Source organism: Protopterus annectens, chromosome 4.part1 (assembly GCF_019279795.1).
Source record: "Protopterus annectens isolate FY-2018-M chromosome 4.part1, PAN1.0, whole genome shotgun sequence".
NCBI classification, from domain to species: domain Eukaryota; kingdom Metazoa; phylum Chordata; order Ceratodontiformes; family Protopteridae; genus Protopterus; species Protopterus annectens.
In genome coordinates, this window is record NC_056734.1 from 899,765,500 (window position 1) to 899,787,881 (window position 22,382).

The following is a 22,382-nucleotide window of genomic DNA, read 5'->3' on the forward strand; positions in this document are numbered from 1 at the left end:
ACCAGACAAGCATCTTGTATAACAACTTGAAGGGAAGTCTGCACTGTCAATTCCTAATAGGTATGCATAAAAATAATAGTATTACATGTATGACAAGATGTGTACGAGCTCTCTGTGCCAAATGTAATAGACTTGACTGAACCATCACTGGCTGACATAGATATTAGCCATAAGGATAGCAACACTTACAAACAACACACTATTATATGTGGATTCTCTACACACAACTGTGTATTGCATGTATCTGCCCCATGTATCAGCAATGGATATTGTCCAAAGCATTTGCAATTGATGTTTGATTAAGAACTGGTGTGTTATAATGAATGGTACAACAGTATGCAAGACTGATGGCAATGCATCAGCTATGCCTATATGCACAGAAACTACAACAGTACATAACTAAGCATCAATGAGTGAGGAAACTGCCACTAGGATGTTGTTCACATACCAAACAATGCATGGAGCACACTGTATAAGCATGACAAACCTCAAGACATGTGCCACATGATTATTGACCCCCTGACATTACCAGTGAAAATGTTATACTGACATGAAATCCTGACATGCATGCATATGTGTTCATGCAAACTATCAAGTAGTGATACTGGTGTGATATACTGTTATGTCTGTGATGCTGTACAGTCACACTATAGCTGTACATAGGATACAATTAGACTTCATAGTATCATACATTCATAGGACAGTACTAAGCCAATGTTCCCAGATGACATAAAGCCTTACCATATTTAGCATGAGTTTCACAATTTTAAACCACTATGTGTTCACATAGGTTATGACCCTAATGCTATGCTATCTAAGACCAAATTCCTGTATCCATGAGGGACATGAGCATGACACCAGGAGTACCACTGATATATGCTGCACTTGAATAGAGTCAGGAAGGGCCTTTGGTTTACATGAATGGGAAACTTGTCCCAGAGAAGGAGTTTCTATATCTTAAACATGATTTATTATGTTAGATGCTAGGTTAACATCCTTGGAAGGAGTGACCCCTGTGCAGTTTGCTTTACCAAAGTGTAACATTTCCATCAAGCTGGATTATAGAATGCCCTGTAGGCCAGACACAGGTCTATGTTATAAAACCGAAAAGACTTTACCGTGAATGCTCACATGAGCGAAAATGCCAGTAATCAAACTTTCTATTGCAGGGGGCTGCACCTCCCACACACCCTGCTAACTATATATTCCAACTCCGAGGTCACACTACAAATATCCCACTCCTCACTGTAACACAACCCCACAATCACAGTTTCGATTCCCGTCATTTTCGCTTATGTGAGCATTCGCACTAAAGTCTTTTTATGCATCTGATATAGACACGCCAGACACAATATGACCCCTAGTAGTCTGTAGGGGACAGAATACAGTGATATGGGTTTCAATATTTTTATGTAGGACTTGTCTTTTACACCCAGTATATTACTTGGGCAAAATCTTTGGTTTTGCTCTATTTGTTGCAGATGTGTGGTGAGTTACATGCAAAATGGTGCATTGTTCACAATTACTGTTTTGTTGAGGGTCAAGTACAATGGACTTATAATGTCCTTTGACCTGGATGACATGCCCATATTTATGACTTGTGACACATAGAAGTGATTTGTTGCCACTGTTGACACATGTTGGTTGAACTTTCAATTACTGTCTACCTGAGTACCCAAATTATGTACCACTGGGTTTACTCATTAAGGTGTGCTGTCTACATTTTAATTAGCTAGGGCATTTGTTTGACAAAAATGAATAATTATGCTTTTGTTGGACATTTAGTGTGTCTCCATGGCTCTGCCACCAACCATTTGTGTTTGTTAAGACTTTCTTTACTATATCAATACTATTACTGGATTCAAGGATTGACCAAAATTTACAGTCATCCACAAAGTTAGTTGAACAAAGGCTGTCTAAGTTTGCCTTGACTTCTATAAATTTAATAGCAAACAGGAAAGGACATAGTCCAAAATCCTGTGGTACTGCACTGGTCACTGGACTCTTGCTAGAAATTAATTCAAACACTTTGACAGTATGTGTCCTATTGGTGATCCATTGGGCTACCCACTTGGTGACGTACTGGTTTATGGCCAGTTGAGCCAGCTTCTCTGTAGTACCTGTGTGTGGAATTTTCACAAATGCTTTGACCAGGTTAGGTTAAGCACAATGCAAATTCTTTCCTTCATACATGGCCTTTGTGACCTTCACAAAAGGTCAACCAGATTTAACAAACATATCTAGCCTTAGCAAATAAAAAAAAATAATTGGTTCCACAGTCAGGAGATTACCTATGTTCTTGTTGATAAGATTCATGATAATTCTTTCCATTGGCTTACAGATGAGGCTAGTCGGACTTATGTGTCTATAATTCCCTGAGTTGGGTGACGGCCACCCCTTGTTCAGACAGATGACTGTCCATCATTCTGCCAGAAAATACCCTGTCTGGAGGCTTATGTTTAAGTAGCGCTCCAACTGTGTCTGATTGGTCATGTTATAATTTATTTATAAGGGAACCTGAGATGTTGTCAGGTCTCATTTATGCCATGTTTTTAGCCTCGAAAAAACACAGATGATCTGCTCTTTTGAGAATATATGCTGAGTAATGTTTTCATTATATATTGGGCAACAAGCAATGGAGACAGGGGAATAAAGATTGATCCAAATATGTCAGCTAGCAGGTTGTTCATAGGTTCATAGGTAAGTACTAGGCTATTGGCCCTAGGGCCTATATAAGCCTAACCAAAAAGGTACCCTGGCTTTCGCCACCCAAGAAAATTATTTTCCTGTGCCCTTGTCGAGCAGAGCCACAGTGGTTATCCTCGGGGTTAATTTCCTATTTCCCATCCAATCATCAAGATTTTTCTTAAAGAGTGCTAATGAGGACCTTTGTTTGATATAGACAGGTAGTTTGTTTCAGAGTATGGGAAGTCACTGGGACAGGAATCTATCCCTCCAGCATGTTCTGTTTATTGTGGTGACAAGGTTTAGGTCCCTAGAGCATGTAGCTCAAAGGGATTGGGATTTCTTTAAGTGGAGCATGTCCAACAGCTCTGGGTTTGTCATAGCTTTGTATATTAGGCAGTGATCACCTCTGAATAGGCGATATACGACGGAGTAAAGCTGGAGTTTTTTGAGACGGTCTGCATAGGGCATCTGTTTGAGGCCAGTAATCCTCTTTGTGAGGTATTTCTGTGGCTTTTCCCATTGTTGTAGATGTCTTGTGAGGTACATACCAAAAGGGGCATTGTACTCTATAATGGGTCTAATGAGTGACGGGTAGAGGGGAACAATGACCTCTTTTTTCCTGGATGAGAAAGCTTTTGTGATGAGGTGTGCCACAAAGAAGGATTTCCTGACTACTGTGGTGATGTGATTATCAAAGGAGAGACTATTGTCCACCTGTGTCCCAAGGTCTCTTATCACACTTTCGGTGTTAAGTAGACCACCACCTATGTGGTAGCTCATGGGTACAGAGTTTTTACCAAAGGGGATGACAATGCACTTTTTGGCATTGCGCTTGAGGCCATGGCTTTGACACCAGGCATCTGACTTAGTGAGGCCCTTTTGTAGGATGTCCACATCGTTAGGAGTTTTGATTATAGCTCCTAGTTTGCAGTCGTCTGCGAACTTCATTAGCCAGAGACCTTCTGTGTTAGCCTGTACTTCAGAAAAGTAGATACCAAATAGGAGAGGACCCAGGACTGAACCCTGTGGTACTCCACTTGTCACTGGTATGAAGTTGGATTTGGAGTCTGCTACTTTCACAGTGTGGGTTCTGTCAGTGAGCCAGTTGGCAACCCATCTTGTGACATAGGGATTTATACATAGTTTAGTGAGTTTATCTATACTTTCAGAGTGGGGGATGGTGTCAAAAGCCTTAGCAAGATCTAGATAGGCTGTATGAACCACCTTACCCTCGTCTACAGCTTTGATGACTGCTTCAAAGATGTCTATCAGGTTTAGGAGACATGATCTGCCTTTTACAAACCCAAACTGGGTGGGGTCCAGAGTTTGGAGATTACCAATGTCTTTGTTTATGAGTTCCATGATGACGAAATACACAAACTCCAAACTGATAAGCACAGTGAAGCAGGAACCAATACTAGAAAGTACCACAGCAAACTAACTTTATTTTAGCACTTTCGTTGGCCTTAAGCCATTGACTCCATGATGATACATTCCATGGCCTTGCAGACCAGGGTCATTAGGCTAGTGAGGCAGTAGTTCCTGGGGTCCATGGTGGCTGCCCCTTTGTGGAGTGGGATAACCATTGCTGTGTTTCATTCAGTGGGCACAAAGCCTGAGGCGAGGCTGTGATTTAACATTGTGCTTAGGTGGGGTGCCATTTCATTCTGTAGTTCATGTAGAATGCAGCGTGGGATGTTGTCAGGTCCCATGTATGCTGTGTTTTTGGCTTTGGAGAGTGTGGTTTTTATCTGTGCAGCCATGATTGCAGAAACGTTTTATTCTTCTGGTATGGAGATGGGCCCTTTAGGGGGTGAGAGGGGGGTAAAGTTAGCACTGAACCTATCTGCCAGGATGTTGCAATATCAGTTTGTTCTGTATATTTAGTGCCATAGTGCTGTAACTCAGAGAAGATCTGATTGTTGCCATTTAGATTCTTGACATAGCTATAGATTGCTTTGTGGTTATCTTTAGAATCAGTGGTGATTTTGTTTTCAAAACTAGCTTTGGAGGATTTTATGAGGGATCTCAGCTTCTTACTAAGGCTGACCAAGGAGTTCCTCCAATCATGGGATTTTACTCTTTTTTGCAACAGTTTCTTTTTTCTGTTGTAGAGTTTGTTTATGGCAGGGGGCCACTAGATTGGCTGCCTCTAAATGAGCATTGTTGGTGCCATCCACTACGATCTATGTGCATAGCTGCACAGCTGTGTATTCCCTTAAGATTTTCTACTTACATAAAAAAAAGAAAATGTGACAACACCTCCAAATACAACATTGGGTATGCATCACATGATACACAGTGAAACTGTTAACACGATGACAAAACTCTACCTATTTTACGTCATTTCATCACTTGCACATCATGCACCTATATGTTTACCATTGGAGAGGTGTGTGTGAAGGCTCTGATACCATATATGGCCGTAATACAAAGGCAGTAGATGTGGTTCATGAAGAACAGTTAATGATACAAATGCTGACAGTCACACAATGCTGCTGGCAATACCTGAATAATCCTTGTGGATAGCAACATACTTGTGCATACAAAGAAATCCTCAAGTTTGCAATTGAAGCTGAACTGGTTATATGTTTGCGTATATAACAGCATTACAATATGTGGATGAAACAAGCCATATGTGTCCATGTAATTACTATGATGTAATATTGTTGTATGTCACATAGCATTTCATGACGGTAGTTATACATATGCACACATGTGCCATATTGCAAGTGTTACTGTGATGGCTGAATAAGGAATGTGTAGAATGTTATTATATTTCACTATAAGAACACGTGCCTTAGTAAGGCAAAAATATCCATAGCATCATCCCATGGCAACAGTCATCATGAGGCATATTACTACAGCTGTTATGTAAAGATAATTTAATCAAATGGCAGCAGTGGCCATCAATACATTATGTAAAATCTCAGATTGGAATACACTGTTGTAGACTTACCATATATCCACACCTCAACACAGCACATGTGCATGACAGCAACATTGACATGTGCAGTCTTCATAGTGTCATAGGACATTACTAGGCTATTGGCCAGCATCACATAAAATCATTATTCTAGCCTTTAAACCAAATCAATATAGTTGTATGATATAAGATAGTATGGGTATCTGCATTATGTGTATGTGTTTGATTGTATTACATACTGCCTCTGTTCATATGTGACATGTGTACCACCCCATGAAAGAATTAGCAATCATACATCTAGTGGTCTGCAGGTGGCTTGCAGAGGGTCATGGAAGGGCTGTGCTTCACGTTGTGTGTACATGATATCCTCCAGTGTTCTGCAGAAATGATGTTATGCTGGCAGAGGGAAAAATGGGATGATAGATTCAAGCAGCTATGTTAAAGGTTCTCCAAAGTGAAATTCAAATGAAAAGAGATTCAAAGATCATATACAGGCTGTAATATACCACTAATGAAAAACACAGGAGATGAGTGAGGTCAGATTTGAACATTAGGGCTGTGTATGTACAGAAACTGGATTCCATACAATGCAACAGTAGCACAACCAAAGATTTCTGACTTTACATTGTCACGATGCACTTTACAGAGAATGACAGCATCATTAAATGATGAGAAAAATATGTTGGGAGGAGTGTGTGACATAGCTGTGGAGTCAAATAGAACACAGTAGTTAATGTTCATGCCAGCATAGACATCTGAGTACAGTACTGTCAGAGTGCACATGGGGATCACATCATCATTGTCTGTTGAGAATAAGAAGTGGATAGGAGTGCATAACATAGCTGTGGTCTCACATACCATTTTAAAACTATCTTCCTACTGATAGTTGAATGAACACACATACAAGTTAATGATAGTGAGATTACAAACTCTACCTAGCTATCTGCACTAGCTACTAGCTACAGAACACAGTACTTAATGACAGCGCCACAGCACAAGTCTGACTTTCATATTGCTAGAGAACACTTTATAGCAAATTGCATCATCAGTGTATTGAGAATATGTTAGTAGGAGTGTCTCACACACTGCTCTAAAATGGTCTCCCGAAGGAGCGAATACACACAAGTTGACTGCAGTGAGATTAGAATCTTTACCTATCTAGTGACACAAGGTAGAATAGACAGTAAGTAACACTATCGCAGTGGCACAAGTCTGACTTTCATATTGTAAGCAAACACTTTCTAGCAGATGACATAATCAGTATATGTTGAAAAGAAGATATCAGTAGGAGTGTCTCATATGCTGCTCTAATGTGGTCTCCAGAAGCAGAGCTAACTGAAAACACACACATACACAATTTAATTGTAGTGAGATTAGAACCCCTACCTACCTAGTTACATAAGCTAAAGAATACTTAACAAAAGTGTCACAGCACAAGTCTGACTTTCATATTGCCAGAGAACTCTTTATAACAGATGACATCATCAGTGTATGTTGGGAAGAAGATGCTGTGAGGTCTGTATGAAATTGCTGTGTACTCATGTATGACTGTAAAATTTTGTTTTCAATGAGACTTGAGTGATGACATTAGCACATATACTCATGTTCTATACACAGACACACACACACACACACACACACACACACACACACACACACACACACACACACACACACACACACACACACACACACACACATTGACTATTGTGCAATTTGAACCCCTACCTAACTAGTTAGTCCAACAGCAGAACATAGTACTTAACATTTGCGTCATCACAGAAACCTGATTTTTTCATTGTCATAGTGGTCTTTATAGATGATGACATCATCATGATGTTGCAGGTAGCATATACTGTTATGAAACTTGTGCGCAAAGGCTGGACTTCAGATTTGCTTTTGTGCTTGCAATGTTCCAAAAAATGTTAAGTCATCTTGTTAAGCAATATGAAATAAGCTGTCATGAATGCATGATGAAGAACTAAGACATACATGTATCTGTGTCAATATGTTAATTACATAACATACTCAGTCACATAAAAACATACACACACACACACACACACACACACACACACACACACACACACACACACACACACACACACACACACACACACACACACACTTTGTAAACAGCAGGAATGCAATTGTTGATGTATGTTTGTTCATATTCTAATGAACTGATGTCCACACTAATAGATTTTTCAGATAATATCAATGTGTTTTGATCAGTGATGATCAATGGTTAGTGTCAGTATAAAGACTTACAAATGTAACAATGCAGCTGTGCTCTTTATTTTTGTAATGTAGTTGACATTAGACCTATTACTGCTATATCATTTGCAGGTCCATTGCTGCAGGGCACACAAGTCTCAGTAAGAATATCTTCAGTGGCTAACACATCCCTTCCCTTCTGTTGTGTTTAACTGAGCATTTTGATGGGATGGAAGATAATTGGGCAGTAACCATAGTAAGACATGACAAACACCTCTTTATATAGTGCATCTCTGAGAAAATGGTTTGTGTGAACGATGGCAGGGTTTGCACATGCGACATTCACATTTCATGAATACAACTTGAACTTGAGAAATGCTAGTGAATATATGCTACGGGATAAACAGCTGACAGATACTATGCTGTTCATACTGTAGTTTATATTGGAAATGTTGTGTCATAACTTTTATGGCATTAAGCACTGTTACTATTGCCTTTTCCCTTTGCTTGAAGTTAAGCAATGAGCAAAGGCAGGTCTCTGCATAAATATGAGAATCTGGACAGTACTGAAATACACCTACTGCCAGTATCTAGCTTTCCTGTGGCAGCAGGCATAAGAACAGTATGCTCATAGTCAGACCACAGATAACATATGATCTAAGCTCATTCAGTTTTTTTACAGATGCTCTCAGGATGGCATTACCTAAGTAAATGTGATAATTACTGCAACTTTACCCAAGCAAATGCAATAATTACTGCAAATGTGACAAGCAATGACTACATTGCAATATGTGTCTTCCACAATTTATATCATAAATGCCTATCTCTATACAGTTGTACAAGTATTAGCTGTTTTGCAGAGCTCACTGCAAAACACAATTTGTCTGCACAGCTTTCTCAAAATGACAAGGGGTGGTATATGTTTTTAAATGATTATTTCTAAACAACAGGTATGCTAACTATATGTGTATGGTCATATATCTTGGAAAGTATGTGCAATATGCTTTGTCACAGTAAGAACAGTTTGCAGATGACATTAGATGAAAATTTTATCCATTATCACCTGAACATGTCACAAACAGAATCCAACAGATGATTTTAGAACATTCCACAGTACATGATGATAAACTATTGAATTAAGATACCATGTTAGTATTATCGATCAGCACAGTCAAGTCAGTCTGCAGACACCATTCATCAACATGATAGATACACACAAGTACAGATTAGTTAGAAGGATGGGATGAATACAAGGAGAGATGACCATACACCTAGCAATGTTTTTAATGGCACATTAATGGCCATGTTTTTGGTCTGTTGTCATTATTAACATTACATGTGGAGCATGAGGTGAGTGACATAGGGGTACAGAAGGCTTAGGAAAAGTACAATAAGTTTATGACAAGCATAACAAGGTTAGCTAAATATGTAGTAGCAGTGGGGATGGATGTCACTTCAGATACTTATTTTTGGGCAGTAATCAATATATCTCCATGAAAAATCATGACCTTTGCAAACTTTAACATGTGGGTGATTAAATATACGATACACATATATCATCACATAAAGAAATGATGAGAGATGCATCTGCAATCTAACCCTTAAAGCTATTGTCAAAAATTCTTCAGACCAGTGATTTATGTCAACACTACACATAGTACTTTCACTTTGATGCATTCAGCAGTCTACCTGTCAGAGTAAATGTTTCAAAGTACTGCCTTTACTCTGCTTTAACTCTGTGTTCCTTTAGTGCAGCAAGTTTAAGCAGTATTGTGTGGAAATAACTAGACTAGTGCAGCTTATGTCAAAAACTCACCAGGCTTTGCCATAGGACATAAAGAGCCATTTAATGCTGCTCAGCATTGGGGTGCAATGCCAAACTCTACGCAAATGCAGAGGACAAAAAGTGAAGGCTTTATTAGGGGTTATTTCAGTCCATGTGTGTGGTGTGTGATTCTATTTTTTGATCAGATTAAAGGTGTGAAAATGGGTTAGAAAGGAAAGTTGTGAAATGAGAGTCAAGCAGAGGGAAGAACAAAGGGAAAGCATTTAAAGAATGGGTGTGTGTTGGTGTGGCAGCTGGTGGAGGGCTTGCAGGCTGAGCCACATTGGTTGGCCTACCTGCCTGTGCTGAAAATTATTTTTGTTTTTGGCAGAAAAGTATGACATCAGAATGATGTGTTCACATGTATAAAAAAATAAAAAAACAGAAATAAGGGGTGGGGTGAAATAAAAAACAAAACACATGATTAGAAACATTACCCATCATGTAAATTCTTTATTAAAATTAAATATACTTTATATAAACTATACAACTTTCCAAATCCAAAATAGGACTGTGAATTCTAACAAGTAGCCCTTGTGAGATGCAGATATTGCATATATGCTTTTAAAGATAATACAGATTAAGTTAACAACATGGCATTAAAGCCAATTTTGCTGGAATTAAAATTAAATAATGACATTTTTGTAAGTTGAATGTATTTGTTTCTCATGGGAATTGAATCCACTAAACCTGAACACACTATTACACTTGCTTAATACAACTACCTAAAGCTACAGAAAAAAAACATGCATGCTTGGTTTTACAGTTAAGATCTGCATGCTTAAGTTGCTAGTAATATAGGGAAGAGCAATAATTTTAACACAATCATGATCATTTGTGCTGCATACCTATCCCTTGCCTCTCTGAGTCTTTCTAATCTTTCAGCATGCACCTCTTTGTTTGCTGAAATTTTCTGAGCAGCTGAAAGTAAAGGAGAGATCTAGTATAGGCCCCCTGCAGCAGCTTACAGCTTTAACATGCTAAGAGTTGTGCAATTAATATTTTTGATTCCTCCACACCCCACCTTTGAGCCCTGAATTGGGCACCATTCTTTCCAGCTCCTGAAAGGTCTCCAACAGTTCTCCAACAAGAGTAAAAGGATTTTCCTATCGATGCATGATATTACATTTTACAGCTAGTGCTCAATCGTACACAACCATGCCAGCTGCATTTAGGTAGCAGGTTGAGTACTGAAGGCTAGCAAGCCCCATAACAATTCCCAGGCTATTTCTTCCACACTATTTAGTTCCCTGGACCTGTCCCTGCAGGCGGCTGGCGTGATCCCTGGGGTGAATTTCCTTTCTCCCATCCAATCCAATCAGGTTCCTTTTGAAGAAGAGGACCAAAGGCACTCTGCTTGACATGTATGGGCAGCATGATGTTAAGCAGAGAGAAATATTGCTAAAGAGGAATGCAGTTTATGAAATGGGAAGGATAATGTGACAGTTGGCATCAATTTATGGCATGTATGCTGATAGACCTGACAACAGTTTACCCAATGGTTAACACTGATATGTTAAATGACTTGCCTTTTAAGACCTTAATTTGGAGAGATCAGTTTTATAACTTGACATGTATTTTGTGGAGTGTTAAACACTGATAAAAGTAATTTGTACAATGTGGGATTCAAAGCTATGCAAAAAAAGAGAATATATATTTCCACTTAGATTTTTTTTTCCATTGCCACAGAAGAAGTGTTTGCCAACCATGGCCATTAATAATATACACCTTAAATAGTGAGTGGTGCTATACTTCAATTAATCATGTATGTGTGTGTCCTGACAAGGTCCTGGTTTATGCATTCTCAGGTGTGCTGCAGTAGTAATGTGTGACAATATACTGGAAATGCATATACTTGTATTACTTTCAGAGTAGATTTTTGAGTTCTGGTTCAGACAATACTTTCTGTTTTGCAGCTATACTTGTGTTATGGGAGGTGTGCACATGACTGTTAGTAAAACATGAAGCCCATCCCAGATCAGAAAATACATTTTTAATTACAGAACCATAATTGTTATGTTACACCAGTTACACATATAATATATATAATATCAAGTGTATTCTCAGTCAACTTGTTATTTTTATGTATAATTATCTTTATACTGTTTTTTTTGTTATAAATTAGAGTGGGACACCATTAATAAAAACTGGAGTGTGCTGGATTAGAACCCTAGCTCACCTGTGTTCTGGCCATGAAGTTACACCTGGTGTCACAGGGAAAGCTCAGCAGCAGGTGTATTTTTTTCAATCAGTACTGTCCAGAGTGCTGCCGGACTCACAACCCCGCTTAACCTGTTTGCACGAAGGAAGGCCAATCACATAAAAATGTATCAGTTTCTTTGTAACAATTTTTCTTATCCATTTATTTTCTTGTTCTAGGTTCAACATTTACCTTGACAGTCCTGCAGTTACAACTGTTGTAATTCAGGGCTGACTCTGTGTAATGCTAGCAGTGCACAGTTTTAAATGAGTGAGGAAAGATCGTGAGCATTGCCTGGCTTCAATTTTATTGTATGTATGTGCATGTGATAAAAGTTGTATCCCTTAGGTTGTCAGGACATATGCTATCCATTGCTTATTGGTCAGGACAAGGGCATATTGTGAACACCTCCATCTACCTACACCCACAGCAGCTGGCAGTTCTCCCTCTGAGTCCTCACATGCATGTGACTGTGGTGACCTTGCCAGTGGTGGTGGAATGTATGCTTCTTTCCCTTGGTGTTCCTGTTGCAGCTGTTTTCTCAGGATGATATTGTGTAGGATAGCACACACACTGATAATTTTGGCATAAGTACTGGGATTGTATTGCAGGGCACCCCCAATGTATTTAGGCACTGGAACTGTGACTTCAGCAGCTTAAACACACACTCTATGATATTTTTGGTCTATGCATGTGCCACATTGTAGTGTCTCTCCATGGGTGTGTGTGTGTGCATTTCTGATGGTGTCATCAGCCAAGGTCCGAGTACATACCCTGCCTCCCCTAGCAAATGGCTTTGGTGGATATCCCCCTGGAAAACCTCCAGTAGAGCTGTGAGTTGTGCCAGATATGGGAGTCTTGGTAACTGCTAGGATTTCAAGCACACATATTCAGATTGATGCCCTTAGCATTACACACAATCTGGAAATTAATGGAATGGAAGCCCTTTCTGTTTATGTACACCCTTCCCTGTTCCCCAGGTGGTACATTGATCTCAATGTTCATACAGTACATGGCACCCAAGACTTCAGGAAATATGTTATGGGGTAGAAATCCTGCATAGTTGTAGCTCTGTCCACAGGATTATGGGGAAAAATATATATATAGTCACTCACATGCCATAGCATAACATTCAGGAATTGATGTAAGATCTTGGCTGCTGATGCTTGTGACAGCCCCCAGCATGTACCCTGTTGGTCTGTGGAAAGTTTCTGTAGCTAAAATTCTGAGTGCTACACATACCTTGGTCTCCACAGGTATTGGTATCCCTCAGTTTGCAATTGCTCTCAGTTGAAGACAACAGAGGTTGCAAAGTTCCTGGAGTGTATGTCTATCCACTCTGTAGCACTCTATTATTTCCACCTCATGCAGACTATGAAAAAGGTAAACAGGGTCTAAACACTATTCCCCTTCTTGCCTGAGGTCTATCAGCAGCAGCAGCAGCATAGACTTGAGCCTGTTGCACATACACATGCACAAGAGTAACAGCAGCCCCTAAAAGTCTTTCCCTCTAGTGTAGTTTCCATGGCTGCATTCCAATAGGTTTTGGAGTACAAGGTAAAAGGCTACACTTAGTGTACACAATTGCTTTATAGCTTGTTGAATAGCTCCACCATTTTGGATTTGTTGATTAGCATACAGTTCAGATGCTTATGTTGTAATTAACATGCGATGATGTTAACAGAGTTTGTGCAGCTCTACATGACATGTATAGCTGCTTACTGAATACAAATCACGGCTCTGCTGAGTGCGTGTCATGACATGATGTGCATGCAGTTTTAGATAGCCGTGAGGGTTTATTGAATCCAGCCCAGTGTCTTTTTAAACAGTTTATATAGAATATATGTTAAGCTAATGGGGAATAATTCCAAGGGTCTGCTGGATCATTATCCTTATCTCATTACGTCTAGTGAATCTCTAAATGTTTGGACTCAAACTACCAATGGCTGCATCCTGAGCTTTTTGTCAAAATCAATTTATTTACTCATATTTTCAACAAATGTTCATACCACTGAAACTTTAAGGAGGATTAAAGAAGTGTAAGTGGAAAACTATCCAGGACAAAAAATATCTTAAAAGCCATAGTATTCATTACATACTAGGTTTTAGATCTTTGATTTTATAAGTTGCAGTGTAAACTGAGTAAATATTAATTTTGTATTGTTTTCTAAACAACTTGTGATATGTCATTAATGACTCAAGCTACACACATACTGTCAGCAGTATTTCATTCATCTAACTGAGAGGTTTTAAGTCAGGCTGAGTAGAATTGTCTGTGTCACTTGGTGGTTGAGATATTTAGACAAATATGACAAGTATGACAATACAAATAAGTAATACACAAAAACACTAATATCTGTTTAACTACAATACACATAGACCTAGTCTTAAAGTAGTTATATTTCCCGTCTTATAAACTTCAAGGTATAGACTTTGAATAACTTGTATGTGGCATTGTTTTAGAATTATTAAAGTAAATAAGGTTATGCAATTTTAGAAGCCTGGAAGTGTCAGTAGGATGTAACTTGAAAAACACCTAGAGGTGTCACTAAGCTTTAATGAGTTCAATACTGGAATAACAGCCTTTGTCACATTATCTAAGATAATGACAATGACTTCAACATGCTTGTTCTATAACCCCTAACCCTATTAAGAAAATCCCAGTAATACTGCTGGGTCTTGTTACAGAATTGCCTTTTGTTTCATGGAGAACCTGATAAACTAAATGTTTGGTGATAGCTAAACAGCATTAATGAGTTTTAAGTTTAGATAGTGATCAACGGATGTCTCCAAAAACATTTTCTGTATCTAATAGTAAACATAAAAAAAAGTGTTATAGAGAATTGGGAGACAAAGCAAAAGGAATAGAAACACCACCAAAAATGAAGAAATAGACACATTTTGGGGAAATATCTATGAAGACACTGTGGAACATAACAAAGATGGTGAATGTATAGAAGATATAAAAGAAACAGTAAGAATTTCAAATATAAAGGAAATAAAATGGGATGAAGGAACAGCCAGAGAAACTGAAACAAAATTAAGAAAAGCCCCTAAATGGAAAACCACAGGCCCAGATACAGTACCTAACGTTTGGTTAATAGTATTAAATATTTAGTCATTTTGTAAGAAATATTTATAAGTCATCCCGAACAGACATTAACCTGGTTAACAACAGGAAAAATGATACTCCTTAAGAGTGAATCTGTAAGATATCCTAAACCTATAGACCAATAACTTGCCTTCTGACAACGTGCAAACTATATACTGGAATTGATACCAACAGAGTTTATAGTCATTTAGAAGAAAACTCAATCATGGCAATAGTACAAAAGGATAACAAAAGAAAGTCTTATTGAACAAAGGATCATTTGCTTCGAAATAGTGTCATAATAGAGAATTGTAAAAAGGGAAGAATCTAAGTATGGCATGGATAGATTACAAAAACAAAATTAAGAGCATCCCACACCCATGGATAAAGGAGTGCTTACTGATGTATAAGATGCACCCTACACTGAGGAATTATATTACAGTGACCATGAAACAGTGGTAAACCTGCAGATAAACCATTATAAAGGGCAAATTATTTTCACAGGGATAAAAAGTTTCAGGGCATCTCTTTGTCACCACTGCTCTTTTGTCTTGCCCTTAACCGATTAAGATGACTACTTAATAGATTAGGTCATGGTTACAATTTGGCCCCTAGAAAACAACCAAGTGTAAAGACTTATCTTCTTTTTGTGGATGACTTCAAACCATATAGTTCATCAGATGAGGAGTTGAAAGCACAGCTGCAAGTGGTTAAATCTTTCTCAGATGATATAAGAATGCCATTTTGTCTTAATAAATGTACAAAAGCAACATTTAAAGCAGGAAAGCTGCAGCACAAATAAATATAAATCTAGAACAGGAATATGATATAAAGGAACTTGAGCAGGAGGGAGTGCATAAATATTTGGGAATTGATGAAGGATCAACAATAAAACATGAACAAATTTGAACAAAACTGAGTAAGGAATATTTTAGAAGACGAAAACTAATATTGAAAACAGCCCTGATATCTAGAAACAAAGTCCAAGCTATTAACCAATTTTCTCTTCCTGTTCTAATTTACAGTTTTGGGATGATTGATTGGCCCCAAAAGGTACGAATCAGTGGGACAGCAAAACAAGAAAATGTGTCATGGTTATCAAATGATGCATAAATCAGTGTGTATACCAAGATTATATATTTCTCATTCTGAAGGAGGTATGGGCCTCCTCGAAATTGACTACATGCATAGCTCTGCCGTAATGGGTTGCATACATATCGACCTTACCAGATCCTAATATAGTGAAAGTTTTAAAGCATGAGAAGAAGCTAAGATGACCTCCCTGCTTAGTTTAGTGGAAGCATATCAGTGTCAAATAGAAATGGAAATCAAATAACAAGTAGACAAAAATCATGCAGGAAGTGAATGTATGAAAAAACAAAAGAAGGATCAGAAGAGAAGGTAAGAAATGTGGAAAAGGCATAAATATTGTGGCATGTACAGAAGACTCCTGGAACAACCTGATGTTTATCAGGATTTGCCACAGGAATGGTTAAGGAGAGGTGAATTTAACCCAAATGTTGAAAGGTTAATATTAATGGCCCGGGATAATGGACTACTTACACATTGGTTTACAAAGTCCATTGATGATGTGGGAGAATTAGATAAATTCATGTTCTGTAAAACAGAACTGGAAACAATTACATATATTGTTGCTGGGTGTGATACACTCATGTCAGGGAGTCTGTATACTGAAAGGCATAATAATGTGGCAAGACTGTTGCATTGGAGATTGTGCAAACATTACAACATTGAAGAGGCTGAAAAGCATTGGAAATATGAGCACAAAGCATTATTGAGAATAATGAAGTTTACATCACATGCGATCACCCATTACTAACAGTTCAGAAAAAAATATATAGTCGTCCATGAAAAGAAGACAAAAGTAGTATTAATTATTAAAATTGCTATACCCAGTGATTACAGGAGAGATGCAATGTCATAAAATTATAGGATTTGTAGGCAGAAATGAGAGCATGGCGGAAGAAGGATACCCACAGAGTTTCAATAGTAGCAGGAGTAATGGGTCTCATAAAACGAATTTACAGTCAAATTTATATATACCAACGAAACATGTAACTCCATATGAAATACAGAAAGTGTCAGTTCTGGGCACATTGTGTATGCTGCAAAGAGCACTTGTGGCTAACATCAAAGACTGAAACAATACTAACTTCATGAACTTTAATTATACTCTGACCATGGGGTCCATTCCTATTATAATATCAGAAACCCAAAAGACTTGGAGAAACTAAGCAGTGTAAATGTACACTGCATCCTAAATAGATGATATTAAATAGACAGGGAATACAGTCTCCATTAGATTTAACATAGCTGAAAGAAATGTTTTTTTTTGGTAGTTGATTTCCATCCCAGTTTTTTTATATGTAATTTTCCTAGACTGAATCATTTTTCTTAATTTTTTGGTCAAATTACATAATCCTGTCTTGTCAGCATAGGAGTAGTTATTTCTATATGCTCTCTACAGTTGACATTTCTTGGAGTACTTCAGTTGTATAGCTTGATTCTACCAATTTGGATTTTATATAAAATGATTTGCTTGTTCTTGCCATATGGCACATTTCTTAATCACACTTCATATCAAATCATCAAAGCATTGTCTTGCATCAGTGCCTGAAATCAAATTTTTAATCATAAAATGTTCCTCCCAGAATTTAGAAAAGGCTGCATAATAACCTTTATATTTTTCAAGTATCTCTGGCTTTGAAATTAAATTGGCAAAACAAAAAAATGTTTAATACTCAAATGATCACAGTTATCAATCATCACATCTATATTGGTGGAAAAGAATGAAGTCTCTGAAGTTGTACACTAATAGCAACACTAGTTACTTTCAGCTTCTTAGTGGTGATTCTTATGATATGCTGATAGAAAGTGCATTTGAAAATTTGAATTTGCAAGGGCATAAAAAATGCTTAAATGTTATATTGCTGACTTGTTCATGCCAAAATCACAAAAAGGTAAAAAAAAAAAAAAGGTTATGCTGTATTTAAAAAGTAGAGCTTTCTGTCTGTTTTTCAAACTATGGCAGTGCAAAAAACCTAATATAATAGGAATATATGTTAGAGAATAGTTTGGCAAGATTAAGCATATGGGTAGCGTAGAGATATAGCTAGCATACATGTGAAATTGATTTGTTCACACATTCATATAGAGCATACTTCTCATATTCAGGAAGCTAAAAATTCATGCAAGATGTAATTCTCATTTTGCAAAACAAATTATTTCAATGTGTGAAGTAAGCAGCTCACACATATAAGTAGAACAATTTGTAAAGTAACTCAGTACATAAAACACTATTGGAATTAGAAATGCAACATGCAGAGGCACAACAAAGACCGATACAAATAAAGATAAGTTGTCAGAAGTTAGAAATTAATTATTTTTTAAGTTGATCTAGTTTGTTCACTAGTTTTGGTCATATTCTGTGCCAATATGGCATTAACTTAACTTCAGAGATTTTATCAGTTGTTCATGCTTCATTGAGAGATTTTAGTTGTACTAAGGGACGGAACTGAAAAAAAATGAAACATATGGACCAGATGAGCACAATAACTAGATAAAAAGATTCTATTCAATTTGTCAATTGCATGGTTAATATAGTTAAACCACACAAGGTTAGAATCTTCATATATCCTCATGAAGCCACAAATCAATACTAAGCGCGCATTATCAACTAAAGATGTCAAGAGCTAAATATTTTTCAGTACTTGTTATTAAACATAGCTTTTTGCAAATGAAAGTAGAGTTATTCTATTTAGAGCTGTGTACACCAAACACTCCATTGAGTAGATATTGATTCTTGAAAATGCCGCATCACTACTTTTGTGTCTGAATTCTTGCACAGAGCTGTTGCAAAGATTGCTGAGTGTCTAGAAGGTGTTATTACTATCATTACATCATTAATGGTATACTGGTTTAAAATAAAAGCAAACTAGAACATGAACAGATTTGTTGAAAAGAGTGAGACAAAATTTCAGAGTAAAGAATGACATATATCAGATATGTGTGACTAATGTTAGATACATGGGACAAGTCTTAACACATAAGGTTACACAACTTGATATAGGGAAAGTAAGAGCAGAAGAACAAATGGAAAGGACATCAGATAAATAGGCACTAAGATATGTTGTATATTTAAGTTACTAATCTAAGTTTACTCCAAAACCACCTTGAGTGCTTATATTCCAAGGAAGATTGCATAAATAGGACACAGAATGGCATTAGGAGCAGAAACATACACTAATTAAGAACATTTTTGAAACAACTACATATGCACCATTATGTCTTCAAAAATTGATGCTGATTTGAAAAACTATGACCTATAAATGATGTGTAGCCAGAATACAGATGCTTTCAGCAATTCTTATTTGAAAGAAAGTAAGGGTTATGAATGAAGCTTGAGAAGTGAGGTTAGTAATTCCCTGCATACCAGTATCAGGAGAAATGCCACAATGGATTATGAAATACAGAGATTGATGTGTAAATGTAATTAGTGAGAGACATGGTAATATCTGGATGTCTAGACAAACAGAAGAAAGATCCAGTGCAAGTGCATTATATTATAAATATGATGAAATTAACTATGTGCAATATCTGTTGTGCAAATCAGCATTTTGCCTACTCAACTTTGAGATGAAATTCTACAAATAAAATTATTTATTTGTTTGGCCACTGCTACTGACTTCAGAGCCTCTTCCCTTCCCTATTGTCTCCCTTCTGAAACTCCTGAGCTTGTCAGCTCCCTGGTGTGAACTACAGTGAGGAAGTTTCCCTTGCAAGACAGCACTTTATTGTGGAGTCCACTTTCTCCACATCAGGCTCACTGGTTGCAAAACTTGCAAGATAAGTGAAGTGGGATGGGGCAGGCAACATTATACTACATCTCTTTTTTTTTTTTGCTAGGCTTACATATCCCCTCTCTCACGATCTTTTAAGGACAGGCAAGAAATGAGGTGCAGGTCCAAGTGCACACCCATTCTGGGTCTATAGGACAAACATACCTCCTCAGACCTACTGCTCCCAGGCTTAATTCCACCTTCCTAGCATAGGCCTCTATCTCTGTCTTCATTGTTGACTCCTGCGCTACTAATCAAACACAGGTCACCTGGGATGTAGTTAGGGCTTTATCCCTCTGCACCAACAGTGATGCTAGAGAGAATATATGAATTGCAAGGAAACAACAAGAGATGTTATTTTTTAGTCAGGATTATCTTGCTAGATCAAGGTGATGTTAAAGAATTGTCAAGTGTGCAATATATTTCATAGAAGTAGTATGAAGAAAAGAAAATTCTACATAAAATTCTGGAAATAGTCATGAAGCAAACTTATTGATAACGTAAGTTGCAAGATGAATTTGCCAGTGTCTTCAGTGTTGCTTCAACCAGACAATTCCAAGTATAAAGAAAATTACCAAGAAGTATACAAAAGATAAAATGTCTATTATGACAAAATAATGAGATTTTAACTTCATTACTCCAAGAAGAGATAGAAGTTCAATATCAGTAAACAAATAGTCACAGCATTAAAAGCAAACTTTGGAATGGGCAGATTAGTAGAGAATATCACAGACCAACAAATAAAAAATCAACTCATGGATTCCAACAACAAAGGATTTTATTACAAACTACAAACAATTTCCATTTCTCAATGTGCAACTCAAACTGGCAGAGAAAGAGTCTGTAACACAATGGAACAAATCACAATGTTAAATACTTCTTGTATAGTAAAATATTCACAGCAATACTTAAGTTCTGTTTAACATAATTTTTTTGTGGGGGGGCTAGTTGTAGATTGATACAGTTGACAACATATTCAGTTGATTACAGATGAGATTGGGGTGGACATGTCATCCACGTTTTTGTTAAAAATATCATTAATGGACATATAAAGGGCCAAACATTTTAACCTCCTGTGTTACTGTTAATTGTGATAATGGTGTCCTTACCTTTTACTTAACTTCTTCCTGGATCATCCTCCATAGGAACCCTGGAGTCATCAGCACATGGTAAGCCAAACATTTTTATGTCAGTGATGATGACCAGTTCAAAGAAATATTTATTTTATCCATATGTGTGATGTGGATGTCAGGACTGTTGTATGTATTGCTGTACTGTTTGTAATTGTGACACCACTGTTCATTTGTTAGTATATATTGGACTATAGTAGTATAGGTATTAATTTATTTCCTGTGTTTGTTGCTCATTATCACAGGTGATTCTGACAGTGGAAGTGTAGGACTTACCATCTGATGTTAGAATATCCACAGACTCTGATAATGATGGTGGTCAAACAGAGGCACAGTCAGGGGGAGCAGAGGTTGTATCTGAAACTGAGATTGATATTCAGCCATCCTTTGTAATTCAGTTGGACACAGCCAGTAGGCCTATGCCAAACCATTCCAGTGAGCCCTCAGATACTGGATAAGTGAGGGTGAGACACTCAATCAAGGTAGAATGGTTACTGAGGCTTTAGTGCCTACTGATGCTGGCTGTAGCCAACATGTGGCCAAAGTGCCGCCAAAAAGGTTGTTAAGGGTATGCGGCGGAGGTGTGCTGACCATCCTCTATCTGATCCAGGTGTCTCTTCCCGTGCAACTCGAGTTATGTTTAGGGCTGACATGGAGGTTTAGGCACATTCTACTAGGTCCTTCTGAGAAATGCTTAGGGTTGTAGATGTGGCACGGGCTGACATGCGTGACTGCCTCCACTGTGTTGTCAGTTCAATGGATTGGATGAATGACACATTGGAACAGCTGGTGTCTGTGATGGAAAGTCTGCTGGGAGTGGGACGGCATCCACATGGGGATAGGTCAGCCACATCCTCTGATGTTATCCAACATGGCTGTGCTGGATCTCACTTCCATAGTGGCAGCACTTTCACTGCTCTGTCAGTGGTTGAGGTATCCACACCCAGACATGGCAGGCCTTGGGTCATAGTCTTGGCTGTTCTCATGAGGAGAGCTCATCCAACAATCATTAGTCACATTCAGGTAGCAGCAGTTTATCTGACCATGGGAGTAGATTTGCCAGTGCAACTTCTAGCAGAGCCAGTTCTTGTGGTTGGGTATGACAATGATGAACTGCCACAGCTATCACACAGGGCTCACAACCATACCTCTCAACTGTACAGATTTTTGCAGAATATCCAAATTTCTGCCTCATATATTTGGTCTATTTTTCATAAGATTGTGGCTTTCTCTCAAATTAATGGCAAATCATTATTGAGTGAAGTTGGAAAATAAGGACTGACATTTGAATTTCAGACTTTATACCTTTCAGAAAATTCAAGCTAATGCAAAACTTGTTATTCTATCAACTTTAAGTTTGTAAGAGAGATATTTGAAAATTGTCCCTCTTTTTGGGCCTTTGTCCCACTTTTATGTATGGCTTTGTACACATTTCTTGCTCCACAA